Source organism: Dendrobates tinctorius, unplaced genomic scaffold, assembly GCF_039654945.1.
Source record: "Dendrobates tinctorius isolate UK_male_01 unplaced genomic scaffold, ASM3965494v1 ptg000083l, whole genome shotgun sequence".
Classification (NCBI taxonomy): Eukaryota; Metazoa; Chordata; class Amphibia; order Anura; family Dendrobatidae; genus Dendrobates; species Dendrobates tinctorius.
Genome location: NW_027361751.1, coordinates 32,402,619 through 32,429,288, shown reverse-complemented (window position 1 = coordinate 32,429,288; position 26,670 = coordinate 32,402,619). Strand labels below are relative to the sequence as shown.

Sequence of the window (26,670 nt, the reverse complement as noted above, 5' to 3'; positions counted from 1 at the left end):
AGTATCTGTAAGTCAAAACCCCGGAGTGGGTGATAAATGCAGAAGTGGTGACGGGTTTCTATTATACTTTTCCTCTGATTGTTCCATTCCTGGTTTTGTCTTACAGATACTGAGGTAAAAAACTGACGGAATACTGAATGTGGGAACGTGGTCTTACAGGAGGAGTGAGGGTCCTAGTTTTGGCTTACAAATACTAAGGTAAAATACTTGTGGTACTCGCAGGTACGCAGGATGCACAGACGAACCGGAGAAGGAGCAAACTTAAATTCAACCTTTATATATGGATTATATGGATAACTGGTAAGCTGACAATAGTTTTCCACTCAGGGAAGTTAGACAATAATACATAAACAACTGATATAAACTTTTCGGCAAGTGCCGGCAACTATATGGCCGCGATATGGCCAACTACGAGTCCTGGAATTATAATTAACTACCAACGGAAGGTCACTTATCCTTCTCTGATGTCTTGCAGAGCTGTTGTCTGGGAGGTGTCCGTTCGGCGTCTCAGCCGCTGGGCCCAGCCGACGAGGAGTTGTCGGAGGCTTCGTGCATTCCTACGCCCAGGTGTAGAAGTGGTGCAACAGGCCCCAGAATACTTCCTCAGCGTCGGCATCGCCCCTGTAGGAGGCGAGGCGGTGGCAGCCGCGGACCTTGTCATACAGGCCGCAGCCGTGGGATGGAGCAGGGCTGCGGGAGCTGTGGGTCTCAGCGTCTGGGCCGAAGCCACGGTGTGGAGTGTGGCAGTGGCGGCCATGGTTGGCAGCGTACAGGCCACTGCCGCGGGATGGAGCGGGGCAGTGGCGGCCTCGGGTGGCAGCATACAGGCCGCTGTTATGGGACAGAGAGAGGCAGTGGCGACCGTGGGTCTCAACATACAGGCCACAGCCACAGCATGGAGCTGGGCTGTGGCGGGCGCGGATGGCAGCGTACAGGCCGCAGCCACGGGATGGAGAGGGGCAGTGGCAGCCGCGGGTAGCAGCGCTGTATCTCTTCCTCACGTCACTCAGTACCGTCCTTTCCCTGGGCTAGGTAAGCCCCCGTCCTATCTCTCTGGAAGACGCTGGCTCCCTTCTGCTCTCCAGCACCACCTAGGCTCCTCCTTCCTGCTTGTTGTCTTTCTCCTCGTCGAGTGCCCCCTGCTGGTCTCCTGTGCTCCTTTTATAGTTGCCCCGCCCCCATACTTTCCAGAAGAGTCTCTGTCCTGGCCTGTAACTACTTCCCCTGGGAACATACCCCCTGGGAACCTAAGTGACAGCCCCCTTAGTTCCGGCCCGGTTACACAGCGGGGGCTCTCTCTCCTACATACTGACCGAATACTGAATGTAGGAACGTGGCCTTACAGGAGGAGTGAGGGTCCTGGTTTTGGCTTACAATTATGGAGGTAAAGTACTGACCGAATGCTGAATGTGGCTTCACAGGAGGAGTGAGGGTCCTGGTTTTGGCTTACAAATACTGAGGTAAAATACTGCCCAAGATGACAGCGGCTGGTGAATAATACTAGGGTCAGGGAAATTAGATTAGCAGCACCACTCTGATGCTGCAATTAAACAAAACACTGCACTGGTGCTTTAATGGAAAAAACCCTTTATTGTGTTTTGTGATAATAACTGCACAGCATTGTTAGGATAGTGGAGCAGGCCATGGTATACTGGCAGCAAAAGAGCTGACAGAATGGAAACAAACTGAGGCCAACTCATAGGATTTGCCAATAGAAAAATCCCACAGCAATCAAAAGGGCATATTTATGGAAATATTAATTTCTACGTGTTAAACTAGAAACTGCCTAACAAAAAAATACCACAGGGGTGTGAACATAGTCCCAGAACACAAGACATAATGTAAGATTACAGCAGAAATAATGAAGTGAAATTACTGATTGAATATTACTGTAACTAGCAGTAATACTAATGGCAACATTGCTACACAGGGATTCCTCTGATTTCCACCATTTAACCCTTTGAAAGCCCCAATCACTGAAAAGAGAATGCCAGAATTTAGATCGGGGTTCATGTCTAGCATATGCAAACAGCCCAAAGTCCATAGGTTTGGCTTACCATATTCCCCTTTGATAAGGAATGTACTGTTCTGGAATAGGGATCAATCACACGAGCGTATAACGAGTGTTATGTGATGTTTTATCGGATAGCTCTCGGCCCAATGTTATTCTATGCGGCGGTGCATGCTGCGAGTACATCTAAGAATCGGATCGCACTGGCCCACATAAACATCGGACGGCACTCATATGTTATCCGAGTGCAGTGCGATTAACACGGACGGAGAAATTACTTTCTCCTCCGCAACTGTGCTGCGATTCACTCTTGCGAGATGATTGGAGCAGAGAGCACTGACACTTGGCTGAAACTCTGACATCTGAAATCGGCCCTGATTCTCTGGCACTAGAGAACATACGCTTGTGTAGCTCATACTATGTTCACACTGAGTAGTTTCCTGAATTTTTAGAGAAAAAACTGAGCAGAAAAAGAGTTTGGAGTTGAGGCGTTTGGAGTTTTTGAGTAGGACTTGGAGAGGTTCCACTCAGTTTCTGCTCCAAAACTCCTCAAAAAAAATTGTGTGAACTAACGCTTATTCTACATTTTTTATGAAAATAAAAATTGCTATGAATGGTCTCTCGAGACCATGATTAAGACACATCGAAACGCGTAGGTCTGTGACCTTCTTTTTTGTACTGTCTAATAATGTACTGGTTCTTAAATGGAGCTTTTTATATGGCTTAATTAAAAACACAATGAAAAACCTCAAGTAACCTATTTTAAATTATAGGTGCAGAAATTCTGTAGGGTCAAAAACTCATTAAAAGCTCCTCTTGGGGACATAGCCCAAAGTGAATAGCTAGGTGGACCAGTCTGTGATCATGTTGTTTCTAACAAATAAAGGGACAAACATTTTAATAAACTTGTAACTGATTGGAAATGTTATCTTAAATTGTTGGTAATATAAAGGCAGGTGCAGAAGGACGCATATTCCCTCATCCAAGAGAATAGAGCCAATTCTGCAAATCACACCCTGATCAGTGTCAGCCTAGTGTGATCATAATGTGATCCAATTCTTCCAGATGAGGAGGAGATGGAGGAAAAAAAGTGTCCATCTTCTCCATTCTGTCAGTTCATGGAAATCAGGCTGCACTCAGAGGACATCTAAGTGTAGTCCGATGTTTTCGACACACTAATTGACTTGCATGGCTGAGTGCAATCCAAATATTGGACCAGAATTGGGCGTGCAGCCATTTTTTTCTTTCATTGTGCAGACTCTGTCCAAGGAAAAACTCAGAAGTGCATGTCCTCATAGACTAACATTGTTCAGAGTGATATCTGATTTGTCGGATCCCACTCTCACCTAAAATATGCTTGTATGCACCTGCCCTAATGTTGGCAGACCCTATAACTGTTTTCCTTAAAAGGGGTTGTTCAGGGGCATGTCCTGACAGCCATGTAAAGCAGACGCACGGAGCTACTCTCCTGCTCAGTATCCTGGTATAATACCATAATCCATCCTGTATTTTGCCCTCTATTTAGTTCTTGCTCTGCGGGAAGCGACCTGGAACTGAGGGAGCAGTCGCCGGTGGAATTTGGAGCCGGAGATGACCTGCAGCAAGAGTCAGAAGGAAATAGGCCGTGATAGCGAGGCATCCAAGATGGTGGTGCCACACAGCATGCCGGCCAGAGAAGAGGCGGCTGTAGCCAAACTGGAGGGATTTGCAAGGGATATGTGGGACTCCTTTGCATACTCAGAAGGTCATTCGCCCTGCCAGGTAGAGAAGGGTGGCTGGCAGAACCCCTGAGAGGACAAACATCAATGTGCCCAAATATAGTCAAAGAAGAGAAAGATCCAACTCTCAGAGATTGATACTCAGCCATTAATGACTGCAGCTCTATACTGGATGTCCTTAGCATGCATTGACCTGAACAATGGACCGGAGTTGCATGAAGCGATCTGCTCATCTCTACTCAGCTGCTGACTGTGATTCATGCTGCCTGTGGATCGGGAGCATGAGTCTGATTCCCTTTAAGAATTTCAAAACAACACGAATTATTTTGATCATCACAAACTTGGCTCACCTTTAGGGAAACGTTAAGGTTGTGCATCTGTTTTATAAAGGCAAAGCGGATCTCGATCCGCACTGATGAGAACTTATGACAAGTCCTTAAAACTAAAGTTGATAAATGTCATTGATCTCTAATGTCTCGGTGTTTTAGTGACTAAACGTATTAGTTTGTACAGTTGTATGAAATGATGTAACTTGCTCCATATCAGAAGTGACATGCTGTTACATCGCAGATCCACAGACCACTGTCCTATCTGTAATAGCAGCTTTGGCTTTATTTCCTTCCTTGGTAGCAGGGGGAAAATTGCTTCTACTTTTTTCTCTTCTTTCTGTGCATGAGTTTATTACATATTATATTTTCCAATTTTTGGTCACTCCATCAGTATTTGTTCTTTTTTTGCCTCAATGCTTTGTCGCAATGAGTTAAGGTCACATTATGGCAATGAGAATACTATATTTTAACCGAGGTATTGGTAGCATTGTGTAGCCTGTCTACATTATTCCCTTATCCAAGCTCGATCAGTTTGACCCTGCAGCATGTTTTAATATGCAGGGTTTTTAATATCATACAGAATACTGTAAATTGTAATTGATAGTTCTTGCTGTAAATTCTTTCTTTGGTAATATTTATTGTAAGTATGCAAACTGTTTTTTTACCTAAATGTAATTTTTTTTCCAATCACATTTCCAGAATTTTTATGCTCAAATTATTATTATATCATTTATTTTATTCACTAAATAAAATGGAAAACCTCAGTGATCAGCATATGTCAAGTAAATGCAAGTAATCTGTGTGCACGATGTGAAAGGGGTTTTCCACAACCTGGACAATCCCTTTTTAAAATAAGAACTCCTCTTTAGGAAATAAAAATAACATATACTCACCTTTTGCATTGGTGTCGTTCCAGCCATGTCAGCTCTGGGTCTCCCAGGGCTTGTGTGACATTGTTACGCTATGTGAGCCCTGCAGCCAATTATCGTCCGATATTTGGCTGCTGTGCACCCACTCCTGTTGGATGAATGATGGATAATTAAAGTACTGAGAGCGCAGCTGCCCAGTAATGAACGCTGATTCGACATTGCTGGAACGGCATCGGTGCAGGTGGTGAGTACCTGTGATTTTATTCCACAAGGCGGACTACTTTATTTAAAAAGCGGTTCTCCAAGTAGTGACTTGCCTTATTAATTGCTTGAATATTTAATAAATAGTAAGCTGTTATTTCATAACCACTGAGATTGCCTCCTCTGTGCCGCTACTTCTTTGTACCTGTTTACACCACTAGAAGATATGTTTTCAGTATATTACCTTACTTGATTTCTTGCCTATTTTTCTGTTGAAGATCTCCTTTAGGCAGTAGGATCACTAGAGACGATTGACATGTCAGGATGGTATAACTTACATATCCAAACAAACTAGGAAGCTCTATACCTTAAAATACATCAAATTTTTAATTTAGTATACGCTAAAAAACATTACATAAATGCTATAATGATATTCAGTACAAATGAGGGCAACAAATGCAAAAGAGTGGGTTTTGACAAAGGTATAAAGGTATTCAAAAAGGCACATATACCTGAATCTTATCATATATCCATATGTGGATGCAATACAGAAACAGGTACAATAAAAGAGGAATATCTTAAATCAATAAATTGAGCAAAAAGCTTCCCATAAAGGCTTCCTTAAATTAAGTCCTCTTTAAAAAATGTTCTAGAAAAAGTGCTCATAAAGTAGCATGCCAGCCAAGTTCCTATTTAAAATGGCTATATTATGTATAGACTGCAAAAGTGCATAGTGCTGTGAAAATAGGTTTCACCACAATGGGCTGCATGAGTGCATAATGCTTTGTGCATACATATTTACTACAAATGTTAACATATATAATTAGCCAGATAAGAAAAGGAAAATATAGGTAGCTGCTGCAGAACATATATCATACCTAGTCAGCGCGCGTTTCACGATGTTGCTTCTTCCAGAGGGAGTGTGCACATATTGGTATAACTTACAGTAAGGATGGAATGATCGAAGTGTGAAAATGTGAACATACATAATGCTCCTCATGACAAGGTGGGGAAATACATGACACCTGACCTATTTTTTTCATATCTGGGTTTTCTTCTCTGAAATGTCACTCAAGTTCCTTAGTTAATCCATAGATCAGTATATCTCCAAACACATATCACCATGTCAGCCTCTATCATCAATCTTGTACTGATAGAATAGATAAAGAGAAAAAGACTTTGAGGGTTATCAATGTGATAACAGAAATCTATCTCTTGCTCGTGGTTTATTTTTCCGCAACACAACCACATCAGCTATATAATACGTTTCCGAGCTGCACCTTTTTTTTTATTCTGAGAATGTTTTTCAGATCTAATTTCTTCAAATTTATAGGCTTCTGTCTGCTTGTAAGCAGAGCATGATGACATTGCTGTACGCTGCTTACAAGCTGAAATCAGCTGCTGTCATCACAACAGGATGTTTATGTTTTTCTGATGCATACCAGGATAGGGATGAGGGGGCCATGCATACAAGAATGTGGATGAGGGGGCCATGCATACCAGGATAGGGATGAGGGGGCCATGCATACAAGAATGTGGATGAGGGGGCCATGCATACCAGGATAGGGATGAGGGGCCATGCATACAAGAATGTGGATGAGGGGGCCATGCATACCAGGATAGGGATGAGGGGGCCATGCATACAAGAATGTGGATGAGGGGGCCATGCATACCAGGATAGGGATGAGGGGGCCATGCATACAAGAATGTGGATGAGGGGGCCATGCATACCAGGATAGGGATGAGGGGCCATGCATACAAGAATGTGGATGAGGGGGCCATGCATACCAGGATAGGGATGAGGGGGCCATGCATACAAGAATGTGGATGAGGGGGCCATGCATACCAGGATAGGGATGAGGGGGCCATGCATACAAGAATGTGGATGAGGGGGCCATGCATACCAGGATAGGGATGAGGGGGCCATGCATACAAGAATGTGGATGAGGGGGCCATGCATACCAGGATAGGGATGAGGGGGCCATGCATACAAGAATGTGGATGAGGGGGCCATGCATACCAGGATAGGGATGAGGGGGCCATGCATACAAGAATGTGGATGAGGGGGCCATGCATACCAGGATAGGGATGAGGATGCCATGCATATTAGGATGAGGATGAGGAGGCCATGCATACCAGGATAGGGATGAGGAGGCCAAGCAAACCAGGATAGGGATGAGGAGGTCATGTATATCAGGATGAGGATGAGGGGACCATGTATACCTGGATTGGCGACATATATATACCAGGATAGGGGATATTAGTACATAATTGACCACATTTTTTTATTCAATTTTTTTATTCAATTTGCCATTTCTAAAACCTATATGTGCCTTATAGTCCACATGGAAAAACACAATATAAATATATATATATTCCATTATTTCACCTTACAAAGTATAAAACAAACAATTCTTCAATACACATTCATTCACCCCTTCACACTCCCATATTCCCATTCCCCTATCCTGTGGTTGAAAGAACAAACACAAAAGGAGAAATAGATAAATAAATGTAAAAAAAAAATAAATAAAATAAAGTTCAGCCCTCCTCTATCTATCAAATCAATCTGACCACTTGCTATTTTATTTTCTGCTTTCTATCTTTTTCTATGAGCATTTTCAATCTCATATAATGCAATATTATTTACTGTATTCTCTCAATCCCTAAAATAAGATTTTGTGGTAATGCTCATTTTCTGGCTACAGTTAGTCTTGCTGCAAACAATATACAGTTGTGGCCAAAAGTATTGACACCCCTGCAATTCTGTCAGATAATACTCAGTTTCTTCCTGAAAATGATTGCAAACACAAATTCTTTGTTATTATTATCTTCATTTAATTTGTCTTAAATGAAAAAACACAAAAAGAATTGTCCTAAAGCCAAATTGGATATAATTCCACACCAAACATAAAAAAGAGGGTGGACAAAAGTATTGGCACTGTTTGAAAAATCATGTGATGCTTCTCTAATTTGTGTAATTAACAGCACCTGTAACTTACCTGTAACACCTAACAGGTGTTGGCAATAACTAAATCACACTTGCAGCCAGTTAACATGGATTAAAGTTGACTCAACCTCTGTCCTGTGTCCTTGTGTGTACCACATTGAGCATGGAGAAAAGAAAGAAGACCAAAGAACTGTGTGAGGACTTGAGAAACCAAATTGTGAGGAAGCATGAGCAATCTCAAGGCTACAAGTCCATCTCCAAAGACTTGAATGTTCCTGTGTCTACCGTGCACAGTGTCATCAAGGAGTTTAAAGCCCATGGCACTGTGGCTAACCTCCCTAGATGTGGACAGAAAAGAAAAATTGACAAGAGATTTCAATGCAAGATTGTGCGGATGTTGGATAAAGAACCTCGACTAACATCCAAACAAGTTCAAGCTGCCCTGCAGTCCGAGGGTACAACAGTGTCAACCCGTACTATCCGTCGGCATCTGAATGAAAAGGGACTGCATGGTAGGAAACCCAGGAAGACCCCACTTCTTACCCCGAGACATAAAAAAGCCAGGCTGGAGTTTGCCAAAACTTACCTGAAAAAGCCTAAAACGTTTTGGAAGAATGTTCTCTGGTCAGATGAGACAAAAGTAGAGCTTTTTGGGCAAAGGCATCAACATAGAGTTTACAGGAGAAAAAAAGAGGCATTCAAAGAAAAGAACACGGTCCCTACAGTCAAACATGGCGGAGGTTCCCTGATGTTTTGGGGTTGCTTTGCTGCCTCTGGCACTGGACTGCTTGACCGTGTGCATGGCATTATGAAGTCAGAAGACTACCAACAAATTTTGCAGCATAATGTAGGGCCCAGTGTGAGAAAGCTGGGTCTCCCTCAGAGGTTATGGGTCTTCCAGCAGGACAATGACCCAAAACTCACTTCAAAAAGCACTAGAAAATGGTTTGAGAGAAAGCACTGGAGACTTCTAAGGTGACCAGCAATGAGTCCAGACCTGAATCCCATAGAACACCTGTGGAGAGATCTAAAAATGGCAGTTTGGAGAAGGCACCCTTCAAATATCAGGGACCTGGAGCAGTTTGCCAAAGAAGAATGGTCTAAAATTCCAGCAGAGCATTGTAAGAAACTCATTGATGGTTAACGGAAGCGGTTGGTCGCAGTTATTTTGGCTAAAGGTTGTGCAACCAAGTATTAGGCTGAGGGTGCCAATACTTTTGTCTGGCTCATTTTTGGAGTTTTGTGTGAAATGATCAACGTGTTGCTTTTTGCTTCATTCTCTTTTGTGTTTTTTTTTTCATTTAAAACAAATTAAATGAAGATAATAATACAAAAGAATTTGTGTTCGCAATCATTTTCAGGAAGAAACTGAGTATTATCTGACAGAATTGCAGGGGTGTCAATACTTTTGGCGACAACTGTATCATTTAAAACCTCTTTCAGTTCCTTATCTCTATTTACATCTGTCAGATCCCGCAATATTCGACTTGTAAATTAATTCCCCAAATTGTCCTTAAATAGATCTTTGATCTTTTTAAAGGGAATCTGTCACCAGGTTTTTGTCACTTAATCTGAATGCAGCATAAAATAGGGAAAGAGAACCAGCTTCCAGTGCTGTGTCACTTATTCGGCTGCTTGCTGTAGTTTTGATAAAATCCCTTTTCTATCAGCAGGAGATTATCATAAGAAGACTAGTAAACTGCTGCAAAATCAGACATATTCATGAGCTCTGTATAACCCCGCCCCCACTAGTGATTGGGAGCTTAAAGTGTACACTGTACATAGGCTGAAAGTAGCCAATCAGTGGTGTGGGTGGGGTTATATAGAGCTCAACATTCAGAGAACAGGTGTATCTGCAGTAAAAAAAACATTGATTTTATAAAAATTATAGCAAGCAGCTCAGTAAGTAACACATTGCTGAAATGAGGGTCTCTGCCCTTACATTATGCTAATCTCAATGAAGATAGCAAAAACCAGATGACAGATTCCCTTTAACCCCTTCACAACCTTGCGATTTTCCATTTTTTTTTTTGTTTTTAATTCCCAAACCTTGCAAGAAACATAATATTTTAGTTTTTTTGCCCACATAGCTGTATGAGGGATTGTTTTTTGTGTAACAAGTTGTACATTTGAATGACATTATGAATTTTATTATGTGATGAACTGAAGGGCGGAGATAAAAATTCCACAATTGCTTTTTGTTTTTTTTTTATTTACCAAGTTCACGTAATGGTAAAATTGACCTGGCGGTATGATTCTCCAAGTCAGTATGAGTACGCAGATACCAAAACATGCATAGGCTTTTGTTTTTTTTTTGTTTAAGTGATGAAAAAATTTAGAAATTGTTAAGAACATTTTTTTTACTGATACCGTTTTGGAGGAGATACAATGTTTTGATCATTTATTAATTGCATTTATTTACCATGTTGCGGCAGCCAAAAATCCGTATTTCTGGCCTTTTGCTTCTTTTTCTCGTTACGCCGTTAGCTGATCTGATTAATTTATTTTATATTTTAAAATCCCATGACCTATGCTGTAACAGCTGGACGCTGCGGGTGTGACGCAGCGTCAAACCCGCAGCAATTACTGATCGCAGGCACGTACCCTTAACCCCATTTTCTTCAAATTTTTTCTTGTAAAGTATAATTTATGTTTTACAAAACTAGATGTCACTATGTGTCATAGCAGGGAGATAATTGGATGCATTAAGCTAAATATATTCCCCCAAAAAAACTCCTATCCTTTTTAATCAAAAACAGAAAAAAAACAGCTCACCAATGCTACAGTGAGATCCAGTGTGCAGGAAACTCCATCAGGCCAGCCAAAGATCAATATGGAGCAAAAAATGTGCAGTCCCAGCTCCTGAATGTATAGCAAAACTTGATATTTTATTTAGAAAATATTTATTTAAAAACGCATGGTGGAAGACAAGAAAAGCGAAGCGTTTTGAGCTCTGTCCGCCAGCGTTCGTTGTCACAGCTGACAATTTTTGTTATCCATATTAACCAATACTTTTCACCAATTGTTTCTTTTCCATGCATATATTCCCTTTTAGCCACATCTTTTATCAATTCTTCATAAATCTGTGCTTTGCTTTCCTTATATGTTGCTTTCAATCCACAAGAAAACATATATAAACATATAAAATGTTAATTCCTCACCATCATTGTACCCTCGTCTAGTGTTGCTAAAGTTGCATTCATTATCTATAAATATCTAAATGGACATGTGTTTCTCCCTATATCCTGCTTAAGTTCCTCTAAACTTTTTAACTTCCCTTTTTGGAAAAATTGTGAAATCTTATAGTATTCTGGGTTAGAATTATAAAAATCACCTAGTGGCTTATATGCAAACATTGGTGAAAAATAAAAATTGTCCTGTCTCTTGTATTCATGTCTTTACAGCAAAACCTTGACTTAATCATCTATTGCATTATCTGTGGTCCCTTACATCCCATAGTGCCAAAAGCCTATAACATTTCGACAATATTATCTGTTCTCTTTTTTTTACTCCTTTTCCTGTCTCACTAAGGCCGGGATCACACACGCGAGAAACTTGGACGAGTCTCGCATCTTAATACCAGGCACTGCCGCCGGCACTCTGGAGCGGAGCGTGCAGCTGAATGTATTTCTATCCAGCCTCACACTCCGCTCCCGAGTGCCGGCAGGAATGCCGGGTATTAAGATGAGAGACTCGTCCGAGTTTCTCGCATGTGTGATCCCGGCCTAAGAATTAGTTTTCTCGCCAGCTCACAATTATAGCTAAAAGGGCAGCGGATATGTAATCATACATATTTGGATCATTTAATCAACCTTCTTTTTATGAAAGAGAATAATTCTAGTTCCATAATAATTAATTCAATAATTATTTTAAAGTGTGTTTCCTATATAAATCCTGAAGCATTTCTAAGTACATAAATCTTTTGCAGCAACATCATCATCTTGCTCTGAGTTTCAAGTTCCTTCCAGCCTGTTGTACCAACACCCTGAGTCAGTTTATCCACCCAGACCTGTAGCCTCATGAATCCACCTCACCATGCAAGCCTAACACAAACCATTGATTGTCATATATGGCCTTTAGTTGATTCATGAGCCATATGAGGCACCAATATTGTTCAGGTTTGACCACCACTATTGTTTTCCCATTATCTCCACATTGTCCTTATTTTTGAGTGACAGTTTGGCTTTATAGAGTCTGAAAAGGTCAGAGATAGATGGAAAACAAGTAGGTCGGAAAGTTCTCTAAAACACCAAGGGTGCACTGAGTATTTGGGCGCTGGAGCTTTCTCGTTTGAGGGAAGGACAGAGCTGAATCCCCGGTTGGCGCCTTGTGCCCTACCCATTCTCGCCGTTGTCCCCTCACAGCTGCTCGTGCTGTTACCCACAGCCCCCCACCGCCCTTCTGAGGACCTTTCCTGAGGAGGAGTCTGTGGCCCAGGAGAGGCCATCACTCGCCGCTGCACTCGGATGACTCCCCCGGTGGAATTAACCTTCCGTGTTGAATGACTCAAGTCTTCTGTGGGATTTATCTTGTGGTTCTTTATATCTGAAGCCACTCTGTGGCCATAGTCATCGCAGATCCGGAGTTCCTTAGGATTTGTGAACTCCTGAAGGTCTCCACCACTGTTTTGTTTCCGGGACTCAATTCATCATGGTCCTGTCACAGAGGCAATGGGATGAGCTAAATCGAGCTATAGCAGACTATCTCCGTTCTAATGGCTATGAAGAGGCATACTCGGTTTTCAAGAAGGAGGCAGAACTAAACATGAATGAAGAGTTAGATAAGAAGTATGTGGGCCTACTGGAGAAGAAATGAACATCTGTTATCAGATTACAAAAGAAGGTAATGGAATTAGAATCAAAGCTAAATGAAGCAAAAGAAGAATTTACATCTGGAGGACCAATTGGTCAGAAGAGAGACCCCAAAGAATGGATACCATGCCCTCCCGAAAAATATGCACTTAGTGGTTATCGGAGTCCTGTCACTCGTGTCATTTTCCATCCAGTGTTTAGTGTTATGGTCACTGCTTCAGAAGATGCAACAATTAAGGTGTGGGACTACGAGATGGGAGATTTTGAGAGCACACTCAAGAGACACACAGACTCTGTACAAAATATTTAATTTGATCGTTCTGGCAAGTTTCTGGCCTCTTGCTCCGCTGACATGACTATCAAGCTATGGGATTTCCAAGGATTTGAGTGCATTAGGACCATGTACAGTCACAATGTTTCATCAGTAGCGATAATGCCTAACGGAGATCATATAGTGTCCGCTTCAAGAGACAAAACTATTAAAATGTGGGAAGTTCAGACCGGGTATTGTGTGAAGACATTCACAGGCCACAGAGAGTGGGTCTGCATGGTGAGGCCTTATCAAGATGGTACACTGATTGCAAGTTGTTCTAATGATCAAACTGTCGGCGTCTGGGTGGTAGCAACAAAAGAATGCAAAGCAGAGCTAAGAGAACATGAGCATGTGGTAGAGTGCATCTCCTGGGCTCTCGAGACCTCCTATTCCACGATATTAGATGCCACAGGATCTGAGACGAAGAAGAGTGGTAAACCTGGGCAGTTTCTGCTATCAGGATCCAGAGATAAGACTATTAAGATGTGGGACATCAGTACTGGCATGTGCCTAATGACACTCGTTGGCCAAGATAACTGGGTACGTGGTGTTCATCTTCATCCAGGAGGTAAATTTATATTGAGTTGTGCTGATGACAAGACCCTTCGTATTTGGGACTATATACACTATAAGGAATGAGCTGGACACGCCTGTGGAAAAACATTTCTCTGGACCTGGACACTGTATGATGGATTTAAAAGTCTTAATACTGAAAGATCAGTTTAAGGTTGACAGAGAGAGGAAAATCTGGGAATTGAAAGGATGTTGAACTGTAAAGGTACTGTCACACTTAGCGATGTACCAGCGATCCCGACCAGCGATATGACGCGGTCAGGATCACTGGTACATCGCTAAGTGGTCGCTAGTGAGCTGCCACACAGGCAGATCTCACCAGCGACATCGCTGGGGACAGGGGTCGCTACTTATCTGTCACACTAGGCGATCCTGCGTCCTCCCGCCCGGCTCCACGCGTCGCTCGTCTCTCCACAGGAAGCGCCGCAGGAAGCTGACGACAAGAACCAGTCCTGGACGTTCTCGCGCGATCAGCGATAACCAGCGGGGGAGCGGGTCATAGGTAAGTATCAGACACAGCGATGTCGCTAGCAATATCGCTATAACGTCACAAGTTATAGCGATATTGCTAGCGATATCGCTTAGTGTGACAGTACCTTAAGATAATGGGACTCAATTTAACACCTGGATTTATGACTATCTACATGGAAAGAGTTCACACTTCTACCAGATAGACTCCGGATCACTAATCCATCACTCCCACCACCTCTCCATTTGTTGTAAAAAGCTTAATTTGATTTCCTTGGCTTATCTTTATTAAGAATAGCCCCATCAACTCAATGCACAAAAGTCCTGTTGTAATATGGGGATCTGTCAGGTGATTTTTTTAGTACAATACTAATGGTATCCTGAAATAGAGCTTGGGCAGTCCTATTAGAACTTTTATTGCTGTAGATTCTATAATTTTCTCCCTGTGAGTACAGTAAAATTTACGCGCACCTGCTGATCAAGCACATGTAAATCCAAAATGAGAGAAAGAGGACTTGGACTCTAGAGCCACCTATAGGAAGTAGAAATCCTAAATGTCAATATTGACCTTTAACGAGCCTTGTCATATGACTTAGGATAAAAGCCAGACCAGAATCTCAATTTGCAGTGCTTCAGGGTGTTGAGGGCTGAGGGGTAACGTTTCTCTTTGTGGAGAGTGACATGCCTGGCATGCCAGTGTAAGGAGGCTTATAAGCCTTGAAAGCTTAAAAACCTCATAATACTCGCATGCCAAGCATGTCAATCTCCACAAGGAGAAATGTTAACCTTAAATCCGAATATTATATTTAAAAGATAAACAAATAAAGCATTGGCATTAAATAATTACAATGGCATTATGTAGTTTGACTTGCAAATTTTGATCTTCAAAATGCATTTATGTAGAATTTTTTTTTTACATTCTCCACTAGTCAAACCATTTAGATACGAACAAAAAAAACCGTAATAAGTTGAACACAGTTTAAAAGTTTTGAAGAACTTTTTTAGCTGTTCCTCTCTGTACTATGAAAACAATAAACTACACCAGAAAGGAATAAACATTTTAGTAGACAATGTCGGGGTGGGGTGTGGGTGTTGAGCATATTTTTGTCTCATTTCATAACATATCTATCTGCACCCAACCAGCTGCTATTATTGTAATCTGTAGCCCTTCCTTAACCCTCCATCAGGCGCAATAGATCTGACAGGCACACAGTAATTAGTTTCACTTCTCTCTCCTTGCCCACTTATCAGAAAACCCCACCCCTCCTAGTTATCTCCTGACTCTACAGGCTCTGTGAAACCTGATATCACAGTGACTCAGCAGACCCTCTAGTGAGCAGATATCAACACTTTGGCTTCTCAGGCACATTGCGCCTGATTTCAACACAAATTGAAAGGTTAGTATTTTCTTTTTTTATTCATCACGATTGTGTATTTAGCTTGTTTTATGAAGGATTAATGCTAAGTTAGTGTACATAAGTACTGTTTTCTTAGACAAAAGGAGGGTGGCTTCTAAGGCACATTGCGCCCTAACACATACTCTTTCTCTCTTGCTTCAGATTTTCTGCTGCAATGGCCAGAAAACAGTATGATTCATCTAAACCCCTTCATTTAGAAGAAATGAAGATTTTTTGTTAGAAGATGATGAGGAAGAACCAGCAGTAACTGAGGATTTAGAAGAATCTAGTGACATTTCATCTGAAGATGAGGTAGCAGAATGTAACACTGATTCTGGAACAGAGCAGGATGGTGATGACACTGATACAGAGGAAACAGACACAGATCTAGCTTATTATTTGGGCAAAGATAAAAATACAAAGTGGAACAAAAAGGCACCCAAGAACAAACAGCGCAGAGAATCCCACAATATTATTACACACCTTCCTGGAGTTATTGGAAGTGCTAGAAAAGCTAAAACTGCAGTGGAATGTTGGAGTAATCTAATTACAGATAGCATGTTGGAAACTATTGTTCGGTTCACTAACCAGTATATTGACACAATCAAAGAGCAATTCTCCAGAGAGAGGGACATCAAAAACACTGATGTGATTGAACTCAAGGCATTTATTGGCTTGTTATACCTAGCTGGTGCTTTCAGAGCAAATAGGCAAAGTTTGGAGGAGCTGTGGGGGACAGACGGTGATGGCATCGAAAAATTCAGCCTTGTGATGAATCTGAAACGATTCAAAGTCCTGATCCGTTGCCTCCGTTTCGATGATCGAAGTACCCGGACAGAACGAAAAGGTTATGACCGGCTTGCACCAATTCGGGACATATTTCAACAATTTATTATGAATTGTCAAAAAAGCTATTGCCCGGGGCAAAACCTCACTATTGATGAGATGCTTCCAGGTTTCCGTGGAAGATGTGGTTTTCGGCAATATATACCATCAAAGCCAAACAAATATGGAATTAAAATTTTTGCCATGGTTGATGCAAGGATGATGTACACTATGAACATGGAAGTTTATTGTGGAAGACAGCCACCAGGTCCTTTCAATGTGAGCAACAAGCCTAGTGATGTGGTAAAGAGAATTGCTGAGCCAATGTTTGGATCTGGTCGAAATATCACTGCTGACAACTGGTTTACTGACTTTGATCTGATTGATTTTTTAAAAACGAAAAAGCTGTCATATGTGGGAACTGTTAGAAAAAACAAAAGGCAGTTGCCGCCAGATTTTCTATATACAAAAGGCAAACAACAGTATAGCACTATGTTTGGGTTCAGTAATGGAAAGATTTTAGTTTCTTACATCCCACGCGAGAGGAAAAATGTGATTTTGGTCTCTTCATTACATAATGATTACACCATTGATCCAGAGTCTGGGGAGCTAAGGAAACCAGAAATCATAACTTTTTATAATTTGACCAAAAGCGGCGTTGACACTGCTGACCAAATGTGTGGCAATTTCAATGTAAGTCGAAATACCAAACGCTGGCCGATGGTAATCTTCTTTACAATGCTGAATGTGGGTGGCATCAACTCACAAGTAATTTACCTCGGTAATGAACTTAAACAAATGCGCAGAAGAATGTACCTAAAACAATTGGCTAATGAACTGGTGAGTGGAGAGCTAAGCCTAAGAAGTACAAAGACGGTTGGAATGCCCCTTGCCCTGCAACACCGGTTGAAGAGATATCGTCCCAAGGACGTTCCAGAACAAACACCGACTCTACCACCTTCTAAAAGACGCAGTTGTACTACCTGCTCATTTGTATCTGGTTTCAGAAGGCTTTCTAAATATGACTGCAAAATATGTAAAGAATCAATCTGCCTTTCCCATGCAACTTTCGTCTGCCAGCCTTGCTTTTCTAAGTGTACCTGTGCTGCTTCTGCTGCAATTGAAACCACTGAAGATGAGTAGAAAATAATTAAGTAACATCTAAGTGCAATATCATTTAAGTTTTTTTCCATAATTTTATATTTAAGCAATAGTTAAGTAAAGATAACTGGAGCCTATTTGGCGGTACTACCGAAAAGTGGTACTTTTAGTTTTAATAAGTTTATGGTTAATAAATGGGTTTTTTTGCAACTGATTTGGTGTAATCTCTTTTAATACATTCCTATGAAGGTCACTGACTACTTCTATAGTCCTGAAATTGAAATATGTAGCTACTATAGGTGGTTTTCTGACCTGTGCTTGTCAGGCACATTGCGCATGAACTGAGGAGAATCTATATTGCGCCTGACGGAGGGTTAACAAACACCTCAAAATCCAAATATTTCTATTTTGACAATGATTCCTGATATCTGAGCTGTGTGACATGGGAGAACCTTGAAGGTTTTCGGAGAACCAGTGCTGGAATATTAAGAGCATGAGATCACGACCAACCTCAACTGTGGAACAATAATGGATCAATAATCGATAGTCATTGTCTGATGCGATAAATTAAAGTAGACAACAGAGTTTGGCTTTTGTGATCAAGCTTTTTCCACGAAGATTTAAAGTTAATTTCGCATTTAAAGCATCACACACTAATAATAATATAATAATCTGTTTTAATTCAGGCCCCCGAACCAGGACAAAAGTACATTTCAACCTTTAAACTCCAAGTCACTTTTCTATCCCACATTCTCTCTTGACTCACTCTTTAATAGATCTAAATCCCATTGTGTAGACATAGAATTAAATGTTCTAGCTGCCTGTCGATGCCACTTAGAGGAGCTTACTGTATACTATTTTCTTATTAAGTTCAATGTAGAAATCATACAGTCATGGCCAAAAGTATTGACACCCCTGCAATTCTGTCAGATAATATTCAGTTTCTTCCTGAAAATGATTGCAAACACAAATTCTTTGGTATTATTATCTTCATTTAATTTGTCTTAAATAAAAAAATGCAAAAGAGAATGAAGCAAAAAGCAAAACATTGATCATTTCACACAAAACTCCAAAAATGGGCCGGACAAAAGTATTGGCACCCTCAGCCTAATACTTGGTTGCACAACCTTTAGCCAAAATAACTGCGACCAACTGCTTCCGGTAACCATCAATGAGTTTCTTACAATGCTCTGCTGGAATTTTAGACCATTCTTCTTTGGCAAACTACTCCAGGTCCCTGATATTTGAAGGGTGCCTTCTCCAAACTGCCATTTTTAGATCTCTCCACAGGTGTTCTATGGGATTCAGGTCTGGACTCATTGCTGGCCACCTTAGAAGTCTCCAGTGCTTTCTCTCAAACCATTTTCTAGTGCTTTTTGAAGTGTGTTTTGGGTTATTGTCCTGCTGGAAGACCCATGACCTCTGAGGTAGACCCAGCTTTCTCACACTGGGCCCTAAATTATGCTGCAAAATTTGTTGGTAGTCTTCTGACTTCATAATGCCATGCACACGGTCAAGCAGTCCAGTGCCAGAGGCAGCAAAGCAACCCCAAAACATCAGGGAACCTCCACCATGTTTGACTGTAGGGACCATGTACTTTTTTTTGAATGCCTCTTTTTTCTCCTGTAAACTCTATGTTGATGCTTTTGCCCTAAAAGCTCTACTTTTGTCTCATCTGACCAAAGACCATTCTTCCAAAATGTTTTAGGCTTCTTCAGGTAAGTTTTGGCAAACTCCAGCCTGGCTTTTTTATGTCTCGGGGTAAGAAGTGGAGTCTTCCTGGGTCTCCTACCATACAGTCCCTTTTCATTCAGACGCCGACGGATAGTACGGGTTGACACCGTTGTACCCTTGGACTGCAGGGCAGCTTGAACTTGTTTGGATGTTAGTGGAGGTTCTTTATCCAACATCCGCACAAACTTGCGTTGAAATCTCTTGTCAATTTTTCTTTTCCGGCCATATCTAGGGAGGTTAGCCACAGTGCCATGGGCTTTAAACTTCTTGATGACACTGCGCACGGTAGACACAGGAACATTCAGGTCTTTGAAGATGGACTTGTAGCCTTGAGATTGCTCATGCTTCCTCACAATTTGGTTTCTCAAGTCCTCACACAGTTCTTTGGTCTTCTTTCTTTTCTCCATGCTCAATGTGGTACACACAAGGACACAAGACAGAGGTTGAGTCAACTTTAATCCATGTCAACTGGCTGCAAGTGTGATTTAGTTATTGCCAACACCTGTTAGGTGCCACAGGTAAGTTATAGGTGCTGTTAATTACACAAACTAGAGAAGCATCACATGATTTTTCGAACAGTGCCAATACTTTTGTCCACACTCTTTGTTATGTTTGGTGTGGAATTATATCCAATTTGGCTTTAGGACAATTCTTTTTGTGTTTTTTCATTTAAGACAAATTAAATGAAGATAATAATACCAAAGAATTTGTGTTTGCAATCATTTTCAGGAAGAAACTGAGTATTATCTGACAGAATTGCAGGGGTGTCAATACTTTTGGCCATGACTGTATGCAGTAATCTCCCTCTTTATTACTGAATTCTAAGTCTATGCAGGTGATTCGGAGACCTGGATCAGAAACACAGGACCATGACCAAAATAAAGAAATATTAAGAAATTAATCTGCATAGAATTTTTTCAAATAAAACACAAACCTATTAAATAGATAGTTGTTAAGTGAAGGATATTGACTATAAAGCCTACGTAAACTTTGGCACAGAATTTATTTTATTGTTTACTTGATTCTTATATGCAAAGTTGTACAACTTTCTAAATCTTCTTGATTTGTATGGATTACACACGTATATCGAATCATCTACTCTGTTTAAGTAAAATAGGTTTGTCATTTTAATTAATTACCCTATAAAAAAATTATTTTAATGTAGAACAATGTATTTTAATGTAGAATAAAAAAGCTAAGTTTTACTGACCTGTAAGAGAGGGAGCATTTGTAGTGGGGCTTTCATGTATTCTCCATTTTGTTTTGTTTTTTTGTACATTGTTATCCTTTCCCTTTGTATTGAGATCTTTTTGTTTTTGTTCACTCCCTACCATTATAAAGAGGTAGACAAAAGAGAAGACGCACACAGATAATGCCTAACAAAGTGGCTGCAAGCACACACCGCCATCTGCTGGTCAAAGATGAGAAAGTAAAAGCAGAAAGAATTCCATTAGTAGGAACTTAAAGGTAAAGTGTATGCTCCCTCGCGGAATGGAGGAGATAAAAGGTCAGGTGATAGCTGTGGCACATTTGGTAATTATAACAGGCCCAGGAGGGCAGTTAAGGGGAGGAGTTGGCACCTGAACTTGTAGCAGGATGGAGGTGCGGTACAGTGAGCTGGCTTATAGCCACCATTACGAGACACCAGATCTATGTAAAGGAGCCGAGAAACCAGATCCTAAGTAACGGAGCCGAGAGACCAGATCGGAGCAAAGGAATTGAGAGGCCAGATCTGAGTAAAGGAGTCGAGAGACTAGATCTGATTAACGGAGTAGAGAGACCAGATCTGAGTAAAAGAGTAGAGAGACCAGATCTGAGTAAAGGAGCTGAGAGACCAGATTTGAGTAAACGATTCAATTCGATTCGACAGACCAGATCCGAGTAAAGGAGCCGGGAGAGATCATAACCGAGAGAGTTGAGCCGAGCTAGCAGATTCAGAGCAGAGACAGAGACGACTAGGCCGTAAAGGAGAAACATTTGTGCGAGCTGTCACTTCCAGTGAAAATGTACGATACAAAGTGGGGACTCTGCCAAGCTTCAAGGAACAAAGGCGGACATAGTGGTGAGTGTGAGAAACTCTCTGTTGGAATATGTTTGGTGCAACAACTCCATTCCTGTCTATGAGTGTTTAGTTGCTAGATTTGAATGCTGTTTATAAAGTTAAAAAAAACTCCAAGAGGCTCACACAGGGAGAGCATGTGACTGTATTTCCTGTATTCCTGTGTCTGTGTATGAGAGAAGCAGCCTGCTGTAGATGCTGCAAAGATAGAGACAAACAAATGATTTATTCCTGATCTATTAAGCTTATCATATATTGTTCCTGATTGTTCCTGAATAAAGAAGCTCTGTTGTCACATGCTTGGAGAGTATCCTGAATAATCCACTGCCAATACTCACCAATCTTGGACTTGCAGCCTAGCATGTATCATCGTCGACTCCTATTAGGGCATGTGTGACATTTTGTGGTGCCTACAGAGTGGTGATGGTGACGGGCCCAGCAGTGACAGTGACACTCTTTAAATTGTGTTATTACGACTAAGACATCACTGACGATTACAATTATTTATTGGTAATAGTAGAATGATAGTGTGTCAATATTCTGTTCATCTGAATTACTGTATTCTTGTAACGTAGCTTCATTTTCACCGTTTGAGCTATCCCCTGATATTGTGCCGGAGGCTCCCTATTTCATTGTGTTAATTGAATAATTAGCTGTTGGTTTAAGTACCACTGTCTCCTCATTATCTGTGCTGTTTCATCCACGTACCTATTAATACCAACTTGACTCTGATTTTCTCAAAATAACATCAAGCGGTGAGTGATACATAGCTGTTATCAGGGTCTCTGCCCCTGTATTATTCTAACTTAGCAAAACCTTGTAACCTTGTCACAGATTCCCTTTAAGCTTTTCTTGTTCCATAGTTAATGTTTATGCAAAATTTAAGTTTGTTCCCATATATATTTGATGATAAGGAAAAACTTCCTCAATTGTAGACTTTTTTTTTTAATAAATCTCAACTTTGTCCAAATTTTTAATTTTGTCTCACTGTGTATTTGAGTTTGACATCCCTTATCTAGATGAAGCCCGTTTATTCAATCCACAAAGCACAAAACATGCCAAACATGTAACATCACAGTCCTAAAATGCCAGACCCCATGAAATACACATCATCCAATCCTGTGCACACTTTAAAGTCTTTATCCTCTGCATTCATCACCTCGCATCATGTCTTTCATGAAGCCATGACCAACTTTGGTCAATAGACTGCTCCCAGTGTAACAGAGCTTCAGGTCCACTGGAGATTTTTTCGCTCTTCTGCTTATTAAGCATTGCAGAGCCGGCCTTCCAAGCTGGCAGCTTGCCCTGGCAAATGAGTTGAGAGTGATGTACAAGATGGTCCGGCGGTTGCTGCAGTTTAGCCTACAGGGTCTTTCCTTGATGCGTCTACAGAGCGAGAAGAAAAAAATGCTCATTTCAAAGAGAAAATGTGTAATAAATTCTCTCTGGTGTGCTGCCAAGCATCAGATCCCATCTCTTCTCTGCATAGAATTTGTAACCTCACTGATAAAGTGCTTCAGTGCCTGACAATGAAATATATGACTTGCAAACACGGTTTACAATTTTCTACAAAATCAAAAACAGAAAAAAACAAACAAATGCAATCTGTGTGTTGAATATATATTGTGTGCGTACTACCAGATTCTAGATATATGGGATAATGTCCTTCCTGTACTGTAAATTCTCAGAATATTAAAATTCAACCATGGAGTTCCATGGCCAAATAACATTTCAAGGCTGCACAAATCATATTATTCAAAGAGGATATCACCAGATTTCACTACACAAACTCAATACAGTATAATATACAGTATGTAGCCTTCTTGACTAGTGATGGGCGAACCTATGGCTGTTCAGGTCTGGAGGGTTCTGCCGATCATTTAAAAAAGTTTGGTTTTGATACCAGAACAGTACCCAAACTCAAACCCGAACATGGACCCCATTCAGATAAATGGGGGTCACTAACATTCCTTGTGGTTGCCATGCTTTCATCTGCGTGAACGTGCAGCAAACAAAGGCTCTAATAAGCGATAAGATAGTTACCACAGGTGAGAGAGCTGCGCTTTCCATGCTGTCCAGTGTCAACATGTGAGCCAGCAGCTGTGACCAGTGGTAAAAAGGTTACTGCCAGTTACAGGCATTGGCTGATGAGAGTCTACATCAGCTGGTGCCTGTGTTATAAATAAATAAATTTAAGAAAAAATTACGTGGGATCTCTTATATTTTTGATTACCAGTTCAGGCAAAGCCAACAGCTGCAGGCTGCAGCCCTCAGCTGTCAGCCTTATCATGGCTGGTTATCAATAATAGAGGGGACCCATGCGTTTTTTTTTAATTATTTAAATAAATCATTAAAAAATGGCATGGGGACCCCCAAATGTTGACAACCAATCAAGTTAAAGCAGACAGCTGGGGGCTGGTATTGTCAGGCTGAGAAGGGGCTATGGATATTGGCCCTACCCAGCCTAAAAATTGCAGACTGCAGCCACCCCAGTCTGCAGCTGTTCTCTGCTTTCCTGATCTGCATGTCTCACACTAGTAATGCTCACTTTCATTTATAATAAGCTTTGGAGGTAGGCTCTCAGGGAGATCTATGTCCAGCTTAGAGATCTTAGTAGCTAATTTACATATAAAAAGTTAATTCCTGTGGAGCAAGATGTCAGATCACTGATATCCAGGTATCACTGTATTCAACTTTCTATGACCTACATGCCCATGTAGATGGCTTAGGAGGGTTTATTCTACTGACAGATTCCCCTTAAGTAGATCTGTGACATCGGAGTTGACTATTATCAGATTTATTGTTATCAATAACAGTGTGTTAAAAGGATTAATATACTGTCTACTATAATTAAAAACTGTATATACATTTCATATCCATAAACAGTCATAAACTCACCGAATGTATTATCTCTCCTTGTTTCTATCTGCTGCTCTCTATACATATTACAACCTCAACTTCTTAATGTACAGCTATGTCAACATTGACTTTTCTTCTTATTAGAATTGTGTTAGGGTACCGTTACACATAGCGATGCACCAGCGATCCCGACAACGATATGGATCGCTGGTGCATCGCTAAGTAGTCGCTAGTGAGCTGCCACACAGGCAGATTTCACCAGCGACATAGCAGTGGTCGGGGGTCACTACTTACCTGTCAGACGCGGCGATCCTGACATCCTCCTGCCCGCGTCCACGCGTCGCTCGTCGGCACCACAGGAAGCGCCCGACGAGAAATGATCCAGGCCGTTCTCGCGCGACCAGAGATAATCAGCGGGGGAGCCAGTCGGAGGTAAGCATCACATGTGGTGATATCGCTAGCAATATCGCTGCTACATCACAAAATTGGTGACTTTACAGCGATATTGCTAGCGATATCGCAGTGTGTAACAAGGGCTTTAGGCTCAGTGCTGGTTAAACATTGCAGCTTCCAATTTGCCCAAAGTTTTATTTGTGAAAGGCACATGGCATCGGAGAGTAAAGCCCCCGTTACACATAGCAATATCGCTAGCAATATCGCTGTAAAGTCACCGATTTTGTGACGTAGCAGTGATATTGTTAGCGATATCGCCACATGTGATGCTTACCTCTGACCGGCTCCCCCGCTGATTATCGCTGGTCGCGCGAGAACGGCCTGGATCATTTCTCATCGGGCGCTTCCTGCTGGGCTTCCTGTGGCGCCGACGAGCGACGCGTGGACGCGGGCGGGAGGATGTCAGGATCGCCGCGTCTGACAGGTAAGTAGCGACCCCCAACCCCAGCGATGTCACTGGTGAGATCTGCCTGTGTGGCAGATCACTAGCAACCATTTAGCGATGCACCAGCGATCCATATCGTTGTCGGGATCGCTGGTGCATCGCTAAGTGTAACGGTACCCTAAAGCTCTACATAGGTCTGCAATAAAATGCCGTCTGCTACCATCAAAACTGCACGGCTCATTAAAAATTTTCAATGCTTTTTTAATCAATTTTCAATTCAATTCAAGGAGAATAACTTCTCTGCAAATTAAATTTCCCAGGAAAATCCCCAAGAACAGCAAATTTGAAATTCGACTTATCCGTTCATCTCTAGCAATAAACAATAAAATGAACTGTTACATTTAGCAGTTTCTTTGCAGATGTAGAATACATAACAATTAGTACCGGGGGGGAATTATTGTATGTTCCTGACAATGCATATTCTATAAGGCAGGGGTGGACAGTTAATTTTTCCGAGGGGCCACCTCAGAGACAGTGACTTGACAGAGGGGAGGAACAATATGTTGAAAAAAAAGTTCTGCTCAATATTAACATTAACATATTATTATTTTATATTAATAATAATTGTATTGCTTATTATTGAGCAAATCAAAATACCATAATATATTTTACTGATTTTTTTATAAAGTTTATAAAAAGCAATAAATCATACTGTTCTTGTTATTCAGCCCTTGTCCCTTGTCCCTTCAGCCCCCACACACAGTATAATGTTCCCACAGATACTCAGCAGTATACTGGAACACTCAACCACCCCCAATACCCAGCATGATGGCCCCCACATCCATGCACATGTAAGGGGGTGAAGAACAAGAAGGACAAGAAAGGGTTTACCTCATCTGCTCCACCCTGCAAGCAAGTCCCCTTCAGACTGATAAGTTCTTTCCAGGAGATACCGTTTATGACTGTTCATACCGTTTGCCTATCTGATAACCTGTTTCACTTTTCCAATACTCACACTGTTATATTACCAGTTTACATCCCTGTAAATAAAACTCCCTTTAACTGTTGGTCTGTCTGTTCTGTGGTGACATACGCAGCACCTGCACGTTATTACATTCACAATATGAGCTTCCACAAATCTTCCAAAAAGTATGATATCAGCATGATGGCATAAACAATGTATGAATGATCACACAGCTCCCCACATAGGCATCATACTACGGTGGGGTATCATGCTAACAGCCCCCCAACATAATATGGTGTCCCCTAGTCCCCAAAAAAGTATGATCTCACACACAGAATGATAACACCAATACAGTATGATCCCCTTACAGCTACAGATATTAAGAATGATGACCCTCACAGTATGTTACCCCACAGCCCCACCAACACATTATGATACCCTCTACAGCCCCCAAATAGTATGACAACTAGCATGATGGCACCGTAGGCTCTAAAGTACCCCCATTCAGTATGATCCACCATAGCCCTCAAACACAGAAAAATGACCCTCACAATATAAACCCCGCAGCCCTACAATACAATAACGGCACCCACAGCACCTTTAACACAGTGTGATCCACCCAACAGTCCACAACCACAGAATGAAAACCC

The 26,670-nt window shown here is 41.4% G+C and overlaps 1 protein-coding gene and 1 pseudogene across 1 annotated transcript in view; one reads left to right on the top strand and one right to left on the bottom strand.

The window, feature by feature from the left end:
• The window catches only part of LOC141097194 (3',5'-cyclic-AMP phosphodiesterase 4D-like), an 895,493-nt gene that overhangs the window by 755,684 nt on the left and 113,139 nt on the right, over positions 1 to 26,670 (bottom strand). The gene's annotated exons all lie outside the window — the stretch shown is intronic.
• On the top strand, positions 12,334 to 13,856 carry LOC141097191 (lissencephaly-1 homolog pseudogene; annotated as a pseudogene).